We start from the raw sequence: 18055 nt of genomic DNA, 5'->3' as shown, positions 1-18055 counted from the left end.
AGAAAATCAACCCTGAATATTCACTGGAAGGATTGATGCTGAAGCTGAAGCTCCAATACTCTGGCCACCTGATGCAAAGAGCCAACTCATTGGAAAATACTCTGATGCTGGGTAAGATTGAGGGCAAGAGAAGGGAATGACAGAAGATGGCATCACCAACTCAATGGATATGAGTTTGAGCAAACTCTGGGTGACAGTAAAAGAGAGGGAACCCTGGCATGCTGCAGTTCATGGGGTTGAAAAGAGTTGAACATGACTTAGCAACTGAACAACAGCAAATTTTCAGTTTGCTTTTGAAAGTGAAAGTGTTAGTTGCTCAGTCATCTCATGGACTGTAGCCAGGCTTCTCTGTCCATGGAATACTCCAGGCAAGAGGACTGGAGTGGGTTGCCATACTCTTATCCAGGAGATCCTCCCAACCCAGGGAATGAACCCAGGTCTCCCTCATTGCAGGCAGATTCTTTACCGACTGAGCCACCATGGTTTTATATGAAGAAATAATCTTACTACTAAAGATAACAAAGCCACTGCTGGGCATATATCTGAAGAAAATCATAATTCCAAAAGATACATGGCCCTCAATGTTCATTGCAGCACTGTTCACCATAGCAAGGACATGGAAGAAACCTAGATGTCCATCAATAAAGGAATAGATAAAGAAGATGTGATACATATATACAATGGAATATTATTCATCCATTAAAAAGAATGTAGTAATGCCATTTGTAGCAAAATAGATGGACCTGGAGGTTATTATGCTAAGTGAAGTAAGTCAGAGAAAGAGAAATAGCATATGATATCACTTAGGTGTGGAATCTTTTAATAAATGATACAAAAGAACTTATTTACAGAACAAATAGACTCACAGACTTCAAAAGCAAACTTGTTACTAAAGTAGAAGCACGGTGGGGGGGATAAATTAGGAGTTGCAGATTAAAAAAATACACTGTTATATATAAGATAGATAATCAACAAATACCTAATGTATAGCACATATTCAATATTCTGTAACAACCAATATGAGAAAAGAATCTGAAAAACAATTGATATATGTATAACTGAACCACTTCACTTTATACCTGAAACTAAATGCAACATTATAGATCAATTATACTCTAATATAAAACAAAATTTAAAAAAAAGAGTAAGTGGACTACAAGGATATATTGTAAAATATTAAAAATAAAAAATAAAGATAATAGAAAAGCACTGTATTATACCTTTCTGTAGTTCTCAAAAGTGTTATTATTTGCTTCCTTCCTACCAGCTAAGTTAGTGCAATCATCATCAGAAAACAAGAAAACAATCTTAGAAAATGTCCTTGGAACTAGGTGTTTACATAATGTCTTCTCATCCAAATGTCCTTCTTCATTATAACAAGATAAATGTATCATGAAACTTCCACTGAACAATTGCAAGAGAACAATGGATACAAGGAGACCCCTTAGGTTTAAGATTACAATTGGAAACCAAAGAAAGTCCAATACAAGTCTTCTCAAATGTATTGTTATAGGTTGGAGTATTTAATTAGCTCTTCACTATAAAAAACCTTATATCTATTTGTAGTTAGAAAATTAACTTTTCAATTTTTCCCTTATGATTTTCAACCAAGAATAAGTAAAAATTCTAGTTATGATTAAAGGTAGATGTATCACAGACTGTTACTTGCCTGCCAAATAACCATTCTCTCCTTATGAACAAACATTAGTTTTATTAAAGGAGGAAACAGGCCCATTTGAATATGTAATCAAACTCTCCTGCAGCTAAAGAATGTCATGTGAGAGAATTATGACTGTTGGGATGTGAGTACAAGTGACAGAGAGGGACTTCCAAAAAATCTCTTAAGGCATGACTTCACATACTTATTTTGCTCTTTACTCATTCCGTTTTCCCTATATGAGCATCGGCATGATTGCTGGCATTCCAGCAGTCATCTTGACAGTATGAAGTTAAGAGGTACACCCTGTGAATAGTGGAGCACAAACCTAGAAGGCCCTTAGTCTGATAGCATCAGGGAGCTGCCATATCACCTCGAGTACCAATCCCCCAATATATTTTATGTGAGAGAAAAATAAAACCCTAAATGTCCTCAAGTCACTTTTGTTGTTGTTGTCTCATTTTTTCATTTCTGTTACTAGGAACCAAAGAGAATTCACAGCTTAAATAGCAGGCCAGCCAAAGTACTATAAATGAAGCTGAGTTTAAGAGTATTTCCTATGTAACAGGAAGCATTATTTGCCAGAAATCTGCCCAAGAAAGCTTGTTCAAGTGAGATTTCCTGACTTTTTTATGTTTTTCCAGATCTGAAACTTTTGGAAAGCGTATATGAACAGTAAAGTACATGGGCAGTTATCCAAAGAGAATTGCTTTATGTTTGCCCAGCACTGTACAATGAACAGTGTTGGATATGAGTTGTCAACGATTCTATATTTCTAAGAGTCAACTCAATAAAAGAAAGTTAAATTTCAAGCCATTTTTGAGAGGAGCTTATTTTATATGAACAGGCCATTTAGGGCACACTACTAACTCTGAAATCATTTTCAGACTTGCCATATGACTGTAACATTAAATGACATCCATACCTACCACCTCTTTGTTTGGCCTTTGTATCGATTCTTTCAGGCAATAGAGACTAAAAAGCGTGAAACCACTGAGCCTCCATTAGGGCTCCCCAAAGCCATGCCCGAGCATAGGAAATGTGCATTGAACACATTTGTATATGTGTCAGGTATAGAAAACAGCAAACTGAAACAGAGTGTGGTGTTTGAAGTCTTGAAGTTGACTGATGAGCTGGGTGGGAAATGGCACTGAGAGTGTTTCTCTCCAGCTATTGCAAGACAGAGGCAAGCAGTCAGGCTCAGGAAATCCTCTCAGCCACACACTGGGCAAAAAGGAGGGGATCAATGCAGGTCTTGAAGGCATTCAGACAAAGCCATCAGCAGACACAGTGGCAAGCTGGAGTCCAGAGTTTGACCATCAAACCCTGGCAGCAGTCTAACCCAGAGATCCTCAATGAGGACACCAAATAGGAACAATTTTGCCCAGTGATGTTGATGGACACACAAAAGGTGGTAATTTACCTGGCAGCATTCATCATTTCCACAAGCAGGCCATACCCTCTACTTATATAATGAGATTAAGATGTAAAGTATATCCTAGTAGTTAACCAAGGAGAGTGAGGCTTCAAAAGATGAATAAGTTAGCACCCATCACATAGACCAGAAGAAGCCACAGAGCCAATGCTCACACTCAAACCTATCTGCCTCTAAAACCTATGTTAGAAATTCCTGAACCATGTAAGCTCTCTGAAAGGAAAACCTTCCCAAAGTTGTTGGCCATATGCCTTTACTGCAGAGTCATAACTGAAGCAAAGGTCCTGCAGCTTTGATGAGAAGGTTGGTTTTTACCCTATAAGGCAGTGTTTAATTTCCTTGAGCTTTTTGGAAAATTGAAAATAGTTCATGGATTCTCCCCCAACCCGCCACCATCCACCTTCATGAAATTACAAAGAATATAAAGATTCTAATCTGGAAAATAATAAGCCTGGAGAAATTCACAAGGGGTACTGGGGTAGGGGGTGGCAAGGGGGGCAGAGTAGGGCAGGGGGAGCCACTATCACAGGGACAGTCAAGCGCTGGTGATACACTGTACCAAATCACACCTCTACTCTCCTAATTATGGCTTCCTTTATTCTCCAAAATCTGTGCTTTTCTCAATATTCTAAGGCACAAAGTCCAAATTTTAGTATATAGCCACAACTGCCCTAAGAAAGCAATAAAATATCTTTAATACTATGCCTGGAGTCTAAAACTCACAGGACATCTTCCAACCAATGTCCCCACATATCCACTGAAGAAGTCACGTGAAAATGCAGTCTTCCCAGAAGACAAGGACACTGCTACACTTCCCTGCTCTGCATCGCTTCCTACTACCACCTAAAGTGCCCTTCCCCTGGTCCCCCGCACAGCATAATATAACCTGTCCTTAAAGTCCAACTCAAATATCAACTCCTTCGAGATGTTTTCATTGGGCCATATGCCTTTACTTCACCACTTCATTGCTCACATTGAATTGGCCTAAGAGAATCAATTGCCATGTGCACATTAACTAGGTCTCTGTTAGGCCCCATGGTGTTGTTTATTCATTTTGTTTAAGTGTGTCTGTGAGCCAAATACTATAACATTTATATATGAATCTCCAGAATCTTACAAGTACCTGATATATATTGGGGCTTCCCATGTGGCGCTAGTGGTAAAGAACCCACCTGCCAATGCAGGAGACATAAAAGCTATGGGTTCAATCCCTGAGTCGGGAAGATCCCCTGGAGGAAGGCATGGCACCCCACTCCAGTATTCTTGCCGGGAGAATCCCATGGACAGAGGAGCCCGGCGGGCTGCAGTCCATGGGGTCACAGAGTCAGACACGACTTAGCACGTATGATACACAGTGGACAGTCAATCAAGGCAAAGAGCGTGGACAGGTGGTTGTGATGATTTCCATCAAGTCAATAAAAACAGATCTTAGCTTATTATTGTTTGAATGTTTTCCTGGATTTACAAAATAAAATATTTTGCAAAAATTCAATGATAGAATACTAACATAAGGCAAAAAGCCATACTACATGCAAAAAAAAAGTTGCATTCCCTTTCTTTAGTAGTTTCATTCTTTCTTTCTTAGCTCTCTCTAAATGTCTACCAAACCTGTGAAGTGTAGGGTCTCGGTTTATGAGAAACCTTCACTAGCCATCATGAACCATCAATTCATTATGTCTAAGACAGGAAAGTTCCTAAGCAAAAATCGGAACAAATTTTTCAATTCTGGTCACACTCTAACTGCTCTAATAATTAGCAATTACTGAACAAATATATTGTGTCGACATTTTTCTAAGTACTTTCCATGTATTGATTTACTTCAACATCTAACAGCTTGGATCTTCCAAGGTCCAAGTAAGCATTACACACAGTGAAGAGAAAGTCTACCAGGTAGACTTAGCCAAGATTTTCAGCTCCAAGGCCCTCAAAGATTTATCTATAATAGTAAGATTATCTGAACGATTTACTTATATTTATCACTTATAAATAGATCTATAAATACTGACATATTTACAGATCATAATATGATAGCTGATATTTCTGACAAAACAATCCAGTTGCCAGGGGGATGTAGAAATAGAGAATACCATCAAACATGATCAGTCATTAATGGAAACTGTTTACAGCTGAGTTTAATTTTGCATATATTTGAAAATTACATTATAGTCATTTTTTTTTAAAGAACTCACTTGAACCATAATCTTAGCAACAGTGCAATTAATAGCAACTGGCTACTCTTAGGTTGGTGCCTTACACTGACTGACTGTCTCTGCATCTTCTGTTTCTCTTATAGCACTCTTCACGAGGTGTAGTTAGTTTTTGTACTTGATTTTAGTCTGTCTCTCACTGAGTTTTAAGTTCAGAAAGAAACAGGTCTGATTTATTGCTGAAACCTCAGCAGCTAGTACAAGACCTGTGCTGAATGGGAACTAAGTTAGTATTTCAGAAGGAAGGCAAGAAGAAGGAAAACTATATTAGCACCACAGAAGACACTTAACATCTCATTTAGCATCTTCTTGTTGAGTCGACAACTCTTTGCAAACTCATGGACTGCGGCCTATCAGGCTCCTCTGTCCACGTGATTTCCCAGACAAGAATACTGGAGTGGGTTGCCATTTCCTCCTCCGGGGAGCTCCCTGACCCAGGAATAGAACCCACATCTCTTGCATCTCCTGCATTGGCAGGCAGATTCTTTACCACTGAGCCACCAGGGAAGCCCTAACATATTATTTCATTTAATTACAACCAACCATGAGAAAAAGGCCATGAGAAAAGATACCTACATGCCTTGCTCTAGGTCATCAGCTGAGAGGCAGGAGGGCCAGGATTTGGAGGTGACCTGGATCTGCTAGGCAGGACTGAGAACCCAGGTATGCACCACCCCCACACCCCAACATACCTGGTTAGTGCAGTGATGATTTCTGCTCACAGAGGGTAAGAATGGGACCTTGATTCAACAATAAAGCAGATCTGACATTCTGAAATCAGACCTATGTTAGTCTTCCTATTATTGAGTTTCTCATTTAATGAACTCACTTGGAAAATACATCTCATGGATGGCCCCTCCATGGTATACCATATCTACTACCACATCTAAAAAATCTGCCTGCTGCCCAGACCAAATACTGGGCAAATATATACTGAATATAGATTTGAATTTATGCTGATGAGTTTTTGAAGATACCATACAAATGTTACATAAAGAACAAATACAAAAAAAAAAAAAATAGGAGCAAAGCAGAAACACCACAATCAGGATAGGGTCATAGTAAATTAGGGTCAGGTAGACTTTGATTTCAATGTTGCTGTGAAGCTCTGGGACAAAGATTTACCTTCCTTGAGTCTGTTTCCTGAGGGTATTGATACGGATAACAGTGGCTTAAACACCTTACAATGAAAGCTCCTTCCTCTAAAATTCTCATAAGCGTTTAAGATACTTTGAGAAGCAGATTGATTTTATCCTCTTACCTTCTTCCTCCTGCGTTGGTTTCAGCATATGGAGCCCTTCTGCCTGGCCAGCTGAAAGTCTTTGGTGTAACTAATAACCCAGCTACTCAGCCATGCACCAGCCTGGGCTACAAGGACCTGTCCTGTCTCAGCTTGGCTGGCCTGGAACCCCGCCGGCACCCAGGTGGTGATTCCACAGCCCAAGCTTGGGAGGCCAGCCCCTCTCTGGCCTGAGATTTGGATTCCAGAAGGTGTGGGCAGCTGAGAGGTGGCCTCCCCCTGCCAGAGGAGCCTCCAGAGGCAAGTTTGGAGCGTCTTCCCAAATGTATTCCCCACTGGACCTTCATTAGATCTGTTAAACTAAAAAAAAAAAAAAAAAAGTACTCACCACACTGACCTTCAGGTATTTGAACGAGACACTCTGGTGCACGGCTCAGTCAACATGGAGGACAAAAGTGCCTCCACCATACTTAGTACTAATGTGTCTCTTTCTAACTTCTCACCCTCAATCCTAATTACACTCATCTGAACCTAATATGTGTGGTCACATCACTCTTCCACAAAATCGAACGTCAATATTTGACAGTGGGGAGACCCAGAGCTTCCTGGTAATCCTTCCAGATAAAACAGCAGTGCCATCAGCCTCAGTTTTCCCTGACACTTACTACGCCAACACTAAGTTTCATAATGGCTCTTTAGAATAAAATATATTTTCCTAGAAGTCTCGGGATGTAACAGCTACATCTCGGCAATGAGAGTAGAAATTGGTCAACTGCTAGCATGCTGGTTTCTCATCACATGTGTGTCAATTACAGAGAGTTTGCCTTTCCAAAAAAAAAAAAAAAGCTTGGATGATGGAGGAGGACTCCTAGGAGATGAGCTATCCATCAATACATGTGAGGCTTCCTGTTTAATCAACCAGTTTAGAGAAATGAAGGAGTCACCCTAGAATGTTTTCTCGACTCATCCTTAAGTTTATCATCCCCTAAGTGACTCGGTGTTACTCCAGAAATAAGCTGCGGTAATGATTCTCCCTTCCTTCCTTGCATTTTCTTTTTTTAATTGGAAGGCTGGGATCTATTTGCTTAAGCAAGATAACTATAACCAAATTAGATGGTGCTTGTTGGAATAAGGAATGTATAAAGTTTAAAGTAAACAAATGATTTTAGAGCATGACACAAGTTAAGCAACATGAATAATTATCATCAACCTTTTCTGATCATTCGGGATCCATCTGGGGAGAATACTCTACCAAAAGAAATTCCCTCCACAGAAGAACCCCTGACAGGCTCAGCCTGGGTCTGGAACAGTGATTCTCAGCTCTGATTACAGTGGATTCACCTGAGGTACTTTTAAAGCTAAGTCAGGCGCAATCCCACATGAGATTCGAACAGGCAGCTAGGCTGGAAAATCACTGGCCTCAAAAGAAAATAGTGGCCTGTGAAAGCTGAGATCACCAGGTGACTTGGAACCCCTCAGAAACAGGGTCACCAGCGGAGTGTACCTAATACTGCCTATTATCCAAGAGTCTTGGTTCCCTGAGCTTCTTGTCTTGTTGGGTGAACGAAACCCTGGCAACCTTGGTGACCAAGCTTGTCACCACTTGGTATGTACTCTAGGCAAGACAACATCCGATCTAGGCAAGACAACATCCGATCTAGGCAAGTCCGATCTCTGCTTGTTTCTCTCTCATCCTTCTTTGGCTTCTCGATTTCCTCAGAGTCAGCTGTGGGATACAACTCTAACAGGTAGATAGAGGTAATAATGCCTCCCCACCATAATAGACCTCTTTCACAGTCATCCCTCATCAAGGATTCAGCTCAGGTGTAGATGGAGCAGCCTGATAACCACAATCTCCCTGAAGATTTATGAAGTATCTGCAAGGTGGCATAGAGCTAGAAACTTTCCACATATCGTTTCTGAAAAAAAAGATACTATCTTCTGTTGTTGGGAATATTGGCGCTCAGAATGATTAGGCAACTTGGTCAAAACATGCATGGCTGAGACCCAAATCTACCTGGCTCTGTAACTCATAACTTTCCAGGCCACACTGCCTGTCTTTAAATCTTGACCCTTACAGAGTTTCTGATCCCCATCCTGAAGTTCCATGAAGTCCGATCCATGAGAAAGTGCAAAGGTACTGGGAAAGCAGAGAGTGGGGGGCAGTCAGTCATTCCTGCCTTCGTACTTGTGGGTTTGCTAACTGGCCAACTCCTGACAATGAGAAGGGAAGGAGGAAGGGACAGGACCAGGGCAGAGGGAGGGATGAGCTGACACCCTTGTGAGAGAATCAGAAGCTGCGGAGCACAAACCGCTGAGGAAGGAAGGAGACAGGAGGAGAGAGTGCAAGTCCCAGGAGGCCTGATGAGGCCAAGGTATGTTCACATTCACAAACTTCACTTTGTTCTCTCCCCTTAGGACCTGCTCCTTCTTCAGCTGCTGCCAAACAAAACTCATTTAACTCTTATCAGATTTAACCCAACCTTGGGAAGGCCAGGAAGTCAAAAGCAGTGAACTGATTTCTGCTTTCAGAGTGTCCATGTCAGACCCCTGGTCAGGACATGGTGAGAGAAATGGATCGGGAGGAGTGGGGGAGTGTGTTTTGGGGCCAGTAGTGTTATAAGTAAAGGGAGAAAAATAAACAGAAGTTAAATTTTACTCAGTGCTGACCTGGAGTCCACTCTTCAATGACCCCAGCTGGAGAAAACCCTTTGTCCCACGGCAGCCAAGTGTAGGGCCAGCGCTACTGTTCAAATTAAGCCAAACAGTGAAAATCTTATTTTTGGTTTCTGCATGTGACATTGGCTTCTGAGACTGGGTTGATCCTTCCCTGCTCTCCACCTCTCCCCTCCGGACAAGGGGAGGTGGGTGTCCATACTGACATGGACCTCCCTGGAGACCCAGGCTGCATGCTGGTTTTCAGGCCTCTCCATCGGCTTAATCAAAAGCCACCTGCGGGAAGCTGCTGGTCAGATGGACTTTCCCACAATCCCCAGTTAGCACAACATCAAGTCAGAAGGCTGCTCTGGAAGCCAATACAAACAGAGCCAGACATGTTTTCCCCAGGGGGCCCTGATGTCCAGATGGGTTTCTCAGCTTGGCTGCTGCCCACACATCCATGCTGGTGAGCCAAGGCTGGGGGTTGGTTTTCTAATCTTCCCACAGGTAGACAAGCTGGTTCCCTCAGCAGAAACTCAAGAGTGAGGGTAACTTTGGGAATCAGGAAAGGGGAAACCCCTTCCTTGCCACCCTCCTTGTCCCTGTTAGACAAAAAGAAGGAAAAGAATACATTATAAGGTGAAAATGGGGCTGAGGACAGAGCACTGGGGAAATAAATGTTAGAATATGGTGCTAATCAGGCAAGAATATGAGATTTTTAAGTAACCAAAGTCTACTTCATGTCCTTTGAAATTCCACATGACAAGCCTTCTGGGGCACTGAATATGGCCTCATTCCACAAGGTCATCCATAAATGTAGCTGTAGAAAGCCTGAGATATCCATAACTGATAACAGCAATGGCTAGCACCCTTTCTGGTCCATCTTATTTAATCCCCACAACAACCATTTAAATCTCTCCTGGTGGCTCAGACAGTAAAGAATCTGCCTGCAAAGAAGGAGACCCAGGTTCCATCCCTGGGTCGGGAAGATCCCCTGGAAAAGAGAATGGCAACCCACTCCAGTATTCTTGCCTGGAGAATCTCATAGATAGAGAAGCCCAGTGGGCTACAGTCCATGGGGTCAGAAAGAGTCAGACATGACTGAGCGACTAATACTACTAATTCCTATTGTTCCCATTTTACAGATGAGGATACTGAGGTGTCAAGAGTTTTATTCACTCACAAAGTTTGTCTCTTTGCCAAGTACTTGTCATACCTTACCAGATTTATTTCAGTCACACTGGAGTTGCTCTTATATTCTAGTTAAAGGGTAATAGAAGTCCTGCTCTACCCAAGCAGAGAAAGTATACGAAGGAATAAGCCAGTTTTGCTTCCTCTTGTGTCCCTAGTGCAAATCATGGTGCTGGCACCTGGTTATTACCAGTCAAGTTTTTTGAGACAATGAAACAGTCATCTTGGTCTCAGCTTAATGGTGAATTTTATTCTACAACTTGGAAACCAAGAAACCTTCAAAACTAAAGCCCAAGGATCAAAAACATATGTATAGTGCCAGGTTATGTGAGATTAATAAGGGTTTCATAAACAAAAAGATGAATGAATGAATGATTGCTCTCTCATGAGTGTTTCAGGGCAAGGCTGGGCTGTATTCCTATGCCTCTTCCTACCTGGTTTTCCATGTCTGTATTTTTCCACGTATGTATTTCCATGTCTGTGTGCCCCTTTGCTTAGAAACTTTTGGCTTAGAAAAATCAGGCCTGAAGCACAGCTTAGCCGTGTGAAATTAAGCCTCTTAATAATTCCTTATTGAAAATCACAATAATGAGTTTCTTTAAAACTCCCATGACATATTTTATCCTCTTATCTGTGTTTATTTCTTCCAGTAAACAAGAAAATTTAAACAAATCCAAAAAATCTTCTATGTTATTTTTCCCCTTTTGCAGGAAAGACAGTTCTTTAGACATAATTTCTTTAAAAATAAAGTGCATATAATTTTCCACATTCAAGACTTCTCTATTTGTGGAAGATTCTGAAAATAGAAGCATCTGCCATAATATCAGGGGCTTTGGAGCTGAAGCGTCTGTCCAAACTCACAGACTGGTATTTCAAAATATTGAGGTAGTCTCCGGCATAGCCGTGATGAATTTTCTCAGGAGAAGGAGGCCATTTTCAATCTTGGACCCCCACCTGGTTTTGCCTCTCTGTTGACTCATGTACCTGCCTACAGCAATACGCATTGGTTTTGGCCTGTGCTGGGCCTCGCACCATCAATGGAGTCCATTGTTTTCCAGCAGGGCGCCTGCACACCAGGCTCAAACAATGAGGCCATACCTCAAGCCCCTCCTTTCTCCTCAGGGCACCCAAGGTGAGAGAAAACTTGTTGAGGCCTGGAAGCCCACTTGCATCATAATTAGACTGCCTGGCCAAAAGAAAACCACCACCGTCTCTAGGAACAACTTCCAAGTTTGGGGTACTCGCAAAGCTCTGGGCCAAGGCAGCGTTAGCACAGGACCTGCACTCTCCTCTTGCTCTGAATGAATTTAAGGAGTAAAGACTGAGGAGAACTGCCAGGCGCCGAAACTCTGCCCCTGACTTTGGTCTGGTTTTCACAAGCAAACACGCACACTTAGGCTATCCTCAGACCTGTGAGCTCATCATGAGTGGAGCCCCATAACCCACCTGCACCAGGGCTTAGCCAGAGCCACAGAACACGGAATTCCACACTATGGAAAGTCTTCTCTCAGGAAGTGACAGTGCTACTACGATAACAAAGACGGTTCAATTTAAAAATGCTTATTTATGACAATAAAAATTGTTTTATTTGTTACCGTCTATGGGGTTACTTGATGGACATGAGTATGGGTGAACTCTGGGAGTTGGTGAAGGACAGGGAGGCCTGGCGTGCTGCGATTCATGGGGTTGCAAAGAGTCGGACACAACTGAGCGACTGAACTGAATGGAACTGATGGGGTCGCAAGAATCAGACATGACTGAGCAACTAAGCGTGCACACACACACGCACATGTATAAAATAGATAACCATGGGAATTTGCTATATGACTCAGGAAACTCAAACTGGGGCTCTGTAACAACCGAGAAGGGTGGGAACATATGTATACCTGTGGCTGGTTCATGCTAATATATGGCAGAGGCCAGCACAGTATTGTGAAGCAAGTTTTCTTCAATTAAAAATAAATAATTTGGGGAAAAATATTCAATTTGTAAAGGTTTTGCTCTTTCACTATCTTATCTATTTGTTGATTTATTTGACTGTAAAAGACACAACACAAAGGTAATGATTATGGCTTTTGCAGTCAGGCATACATGGTTTCTAAGCTTGGGCCCACCACATCAAGGATGCATGACTTTGGAGTAAATTGCTTCATCTCTGAATTCCTTTCTTTCATCTGAAAAATGGGGATATTGACAGCTAGAATATTGCTGAGGGTTAAATTAAATTTTGTATGTAAAATATTTAGTACAGACCCTGAACCACAGTAACAGGTTCTTAAAAAATGATCACTATTACTCTATTTTTTTTATATAAGCTCAGTGATATATTAATAAAGACTATGGTGGTAGAATAACATCTTGAATGAAATATTGAGTTTTAAATGTCCACCTTCACCAAAACTTAAAGAGGCTTACAATTTTGAAATTAAAATTAATTAATTAACCAAACCATTCTCACATAAATCCTGGAAAACAGAGATGGTCAATTTTAATCCAATTAAAGTTGTTTTAGTTTTGATTTGAGGTTAAGAGAATTCTACAACCTTCAAGTTCTATACTATTCAAAAGAAGATAACTAAATGATTTCATTGGACCAAATTGTAAGAACCATGTTAAGCAATTAAGATCTGCTCATTGAATGATATTTAAATCTATCATTTCCACTATTTGTTTGAACAAGTCATCTCACCTCTGGGCCTCAGTTTACTCATCAGTAAAATAGGAATATGATTAGTACTTACCTTTCATGAGCCTTAAAAGGATTAAATAAGATAATTGAAGTAAAATACTTAGCCCAGGGCCTTCAATGAATGTTAACTATGCCCACTCTTGTGTTAATGCCAACAAAACTGTTTCCATCTTAAGTTCCCTGCCCTCTGTCATCCTCTGTTCTTTACCTTTTTCACTATTTGGGGGAAATCTTGATATTGGTGGCTCTATGGTGATTTCTAACACATGCTTTTGATTTATTTCTCCACACAAAACTCCTTTAAACTGGATGGAGAATGCGTCCTGAGAGTTCTCACTGGAGGGGTGGCCAGTGGGAACTGAGCTCCAGAACCAGGAAATCGGAAGGGGAAACCACTGAACCTGGAGCAACCCATGTGGATTTCATTAGCACCAGGCAACACACTCACAATTTAGTAAGTGCTCCCAGTGAGGACACATAAGCTGGAGCAGAACCCAGTTTTGATTTCAAGCTACCCAGGAAAGAGGTCAAGGAGAAAAATTAATAGTCTCTACCCAATCCAATGTGTTTCTGTTCTCATGAAGGGAAGATCACGCCAGTGTTACACCTTTTGTCCCAAGCCTTACAATAAATCTGGGTCTTTTCTGCTTAAGGAATTTATTTATATGCAAAGTTTTACAAGGAGATAAAAGTTAAATGCAGCTATATGTTTAACTGATTAATCAAAATAGGAGTAGATAAATCAGAATAAGAATAGATAAAATCAGAACTTCTCTAAAAATTCAAAGTACATATATGTTGTATTTGTGAGGAACTTACAAATGTATCAGAAAAACTGAAGACTCTTTAAGAATGCTTACTTTATCTTTACTATATGCCCCTGCTCTAATTAGTTAATTAGTTAAAGGCTAGCTATAACCAGGACTATCATAAAGCTAGATCTAAAATGGAATATGTATAAGAAAATTTTCTGTGATCCTCTTTTATGACCTATAAGTGATATTTACATCTTTTTTTTGGTTTATGTTTTTACTTTTTCCTTAATCTGATTTTTGCTTTCCCTAGGATGTGCCTCATACATTAAAATGTTTGTATTCATTGACAGTTGTTAATTATACTCTAGTTTGTGTATGGACTTTCTTCCAAATGAAGAATGCAAAGGAGACTATAATTTTCTTTCCTCTGCCTATGTCAGCTATAAGATGAAGAAAAATTAATTAGATTCAACCCTTGACTTAATATGTTTTTTTTTTATTTTTGCAATGGAAAAGAATGTTTATGTGTACAAATAGGCAGGATTATCTATGTTATTATCATCTAATTTGAACACTACTTTGGAACTGATTATTTTGCTAGATTATGACACAATCCCAATGTTTCACAAAAGTTCGCACTTAAATTAATATGGAAGCTACATTTATGCCCATGTACTCTCACTTCTGCACATCCCTGAAACTCCAGGTTACATTTAGTTTTGAATGGAATACTCTTTAATAGGAATCAACTCTTTCTGGTACAGAAAAACTAATTATTCATGATTCAACCAGTGTTGCTGATTTAATAAGTCAAATGAGAATGATAAGGCAATAAAGAAATGGGGATATTTAAGTATTCTGGATAATTTGGTTTAGTATGGCAAACACTAGGTTATTTATGTATTTGGGTTTTACAAATTAGACAAGGAACTGTAGTAGAAATGGATTTGGGGCTGAAACTTATATTAAAATCTCTCAGTTTGAATTTGTAATCATGATAAAATTACATCAGTGTCACTCCTCTTTTATGTTCCTTGGATAGGTGTAAAACCACTTAATTTTTGTACTAACAAAGAGAATTTGGATTCTGGAGGAGTAAAAATGTGAAAAAGAGTAATTGGAAGAAACAGATATGACCATAGCAGGGTGGATCTGACTCACCTTCTAAGTCTCTCTCTCTGAGAAAAGTCTCTTTCACTCTGTACCTTGAAGGGTACTGGGCTGCTGGTGGAGGTGACAGGCACGGACCCCGTGTAGCCCTGGGCTCGCTTACTTCTGTGGTCACCCTATTGGGGGTGAGGAAGACAGTGAAGGTGCTTTTAGGGGACAGAACAATCCCCAGCTGTTGTTATTAAATGTGGGCAATCCCCTCAGGTCATCGATCCCACCATCCCCATTTGGTACCTCTGCCTCTTGACACAGTTATGCTACCTGTGCTGTCCTCCCCCAACCCCCCGCCCCCGCACGAACTGTGACCATCTGCACTTTTGACCCTCACAGCAAAAAACTGCATACTGCAAAGACGTCTTCAGACAACCCAACCAAAGAGAATAATCTGTTAAAAATAACAGTGGTGAAAACTTGGAAAATGCAAGTTTCCACCTCTATTTTGCCCTCAATCTCTCCTTTAGGCCCTTAACATGGACTACTTTGGTCCCATTAAAATCCAACACCCCAGAGTACTCCAGAGCGGGGCATTTTGTTGACATGGAGGAAAAGACATTTTGGTATGAGAGACGCCATGAGCATCATCAGTTTCCAACCTTGGACAGAAAGAGCAATTTTGGACCACCTGAGGATGATATGGGGACATTTGGGATTGGGTGAAGAGGGAGTGAGGGGAAAACCAAGAAGGGGGATTCTACAGTGGGAGGGTGGAAGGAAAGACAGAACATTTGCTTCCTGTCCCATGGGAGCAGCTACTGTGTCCTGTAAAGACTTTGAGGGATCCTCCGTATGAAGTCTGGAAAGCTGCATATCTCAGGCTTATCCAGTTTCTCCCAGTCCACTGCAGATTTCACCACCTTATCCAGTCCCCACCTTGAGAGGAAAGAATGGAGTGTCATGTGGTGGAGCACAGATGCCAGCTGTCAGCTTGTCCGAGGAGGGAAGAGTCAGACGCTGCACTCTCGCCTGGGGCTTCCTCTGCTCTCAACGTCTCTCCATTCAGCTCTCACGACTTTTCTCTATTTGAGAAAACTCCTATTCCTTGCAAATTCTTGTGTGTCCTATAAAATAAAGCTATTTAGAAAATTAACCGACTTAAGAATTCAATGCTTTTCTTCGTTCACAAAGAAAGCAAAGTATTGGCATCACCTGAAGGGAACTTCTAGAAACTAAGATCAGGTCATGTACAGGTATGCAGTTTCCATTCAAGCAATGGTCTCTTGGAAGGACTCTGTTGAACAATCTCTCAGTAGAGACTTACTGGCTGCCACAGAATTAAAACTAGAAGGGAAAGGAAGCGATGCTCTCCAACCAGTAGCAATCCAATTATTTTCAAATCACAACACACACACACACACACACCAACAGCCAGTGAAAATAATTAATGTCCTTATATCTTCAACTCTAAAAGAAACAAACTAATCCATTTACTTTTTCCAGTAGTCATGTATGGATGCGGGAGTTAGACAGTGAAGAAGGCTGAGCACCAAAGAATTGATGCTTTTGAACTGTGGTGTTGGAGAAGACTCTTGAGAGTCCCTTGGACTGCAAGGAGATCCAACTAGTCTATTCTAGAGATCAACCCTGGGTGTTCTTTGGAAGGAATGATGCTGAAGCTGAAACTCCAGTACTATGGCCACCTCATGCGAAGAGTTGACTCATTGGAAAAGACTCTGATGCTGGGAGGGATTGGAGGCAGGAGGAGAAGGGGACGACTGAGGATGAGATGGCTGGATGGCATCATTGACTCGATGGATGTGAGTCTGAGTGAACTCCGGGAGATGATGATGGAGAGCGGGTCTTGGCGTGCTGCCATTCATGGGGTCGCAAAGAGTCGGACACGACTGAGTGACTGGACAGAACTGAACTGAACTGAATGGGTCATATAGCCTTATGGTGGTAACAATAATAATAGTAATAATAAGAAATTACGTACTGTAAGAACTTTACAGGCACAATGTCATTTACCCTCTCAATAGCTTAATGAGACAGGTACTCTTACTAGTATCTAATTTTACAGATAAGGGAACTGAAGCCAAGAAAGTTTATATAACTTGCTATACAGCTGACCATTTCTAGCATTTGAAACAGGCGGTATAACTCTAGAGCAGGGACTTGAAATATTTGTGTATTCTTCCTCACAGTTCACTGAAGAATTGATGCTTTCTAATTGTGGTGCTGGAGAAGATTATTGAGAATCCCTTGGACAGCAGCGAGATCAAACCAGTCAGTCCTAAAGGAAATAAAACCTGAATATTCACTGGAAGGAACAATGCCAAAGCTGAAGCTCCAATACTTTGGTCACCTGAGTGCAAACGGCTGACTCATTGGAAAAGACCCTGATGTTGTGAAAGATTGATGGCAGGGGGAGAAGCCGGCAACAGAGGATAAGATGGTTGGAAACATCATTGACTCAATGGACATGAGTTTGAGCAAACTCTGGGAGAGAGTGGAGGACAGGGAAGCCTGGCATTCTGCAGTCCAAGGGGTCCCAAAGTCAGTCATGACTGAGCAACTAAACAACTTCCTCACTATCATCTCTCTTCTATCCCCAAATCTTGATTGATGCTAACAAAGTCAAACATGTTCATAAGCGTAAAAGTCTCTCAACAGGTAAAAATTTTACTTCAAGTATAATATTCTTAAACTATTTCCTATGATATTTCTTAATCTTCTAAAACATTTAATCACCATATCATGATGGAACCTTCCAAAATTTTCCTTTTGTTTTTTCAATAGATTGTGGTAAACTGATTTCCCTGCAACTCCACCCACAGCAGTATAAACCCACTGTATCAGGGTGATATGGGGGAGATGAAAGAGACCTGAGCCATAAATTAGAGGTGGTGGTATCAGGCCATTGGATTTGTCTCAGCAAGTCTTCCATTGGGATGGTCAAATTCCAGGCATTTTTATTTCTTTCCAATCAAGCTTGCATTAGTTTTGATTCATTTGTGCACATTACTCAGATGGATCCCAAAACCATTTAAGCTGGTTCCTTTTCAATTAGCTATTATTGAACTGCAGCTGACTCCATTCAGAAATGCTGTATTCAA

Source organism: Oryx dammah, unplaced genomic scaffold (genome assembly GCF_014754425.2).
Source record: "Oryx dammah isolate SB20612 unplaced genomic scaffold, SCBI_Odam_1.1 HiC_scaffold_1, whole genome shotgun sequence".
NCBI classification, from domain to species: Eukaryota; Metazoa; Chordata; class Mammalia; order Artiodactyla; family Bovidae; genus Oryx; species Oryx dammah.
Note: the sequence above shows the minus strand (reverse complement) of the source record.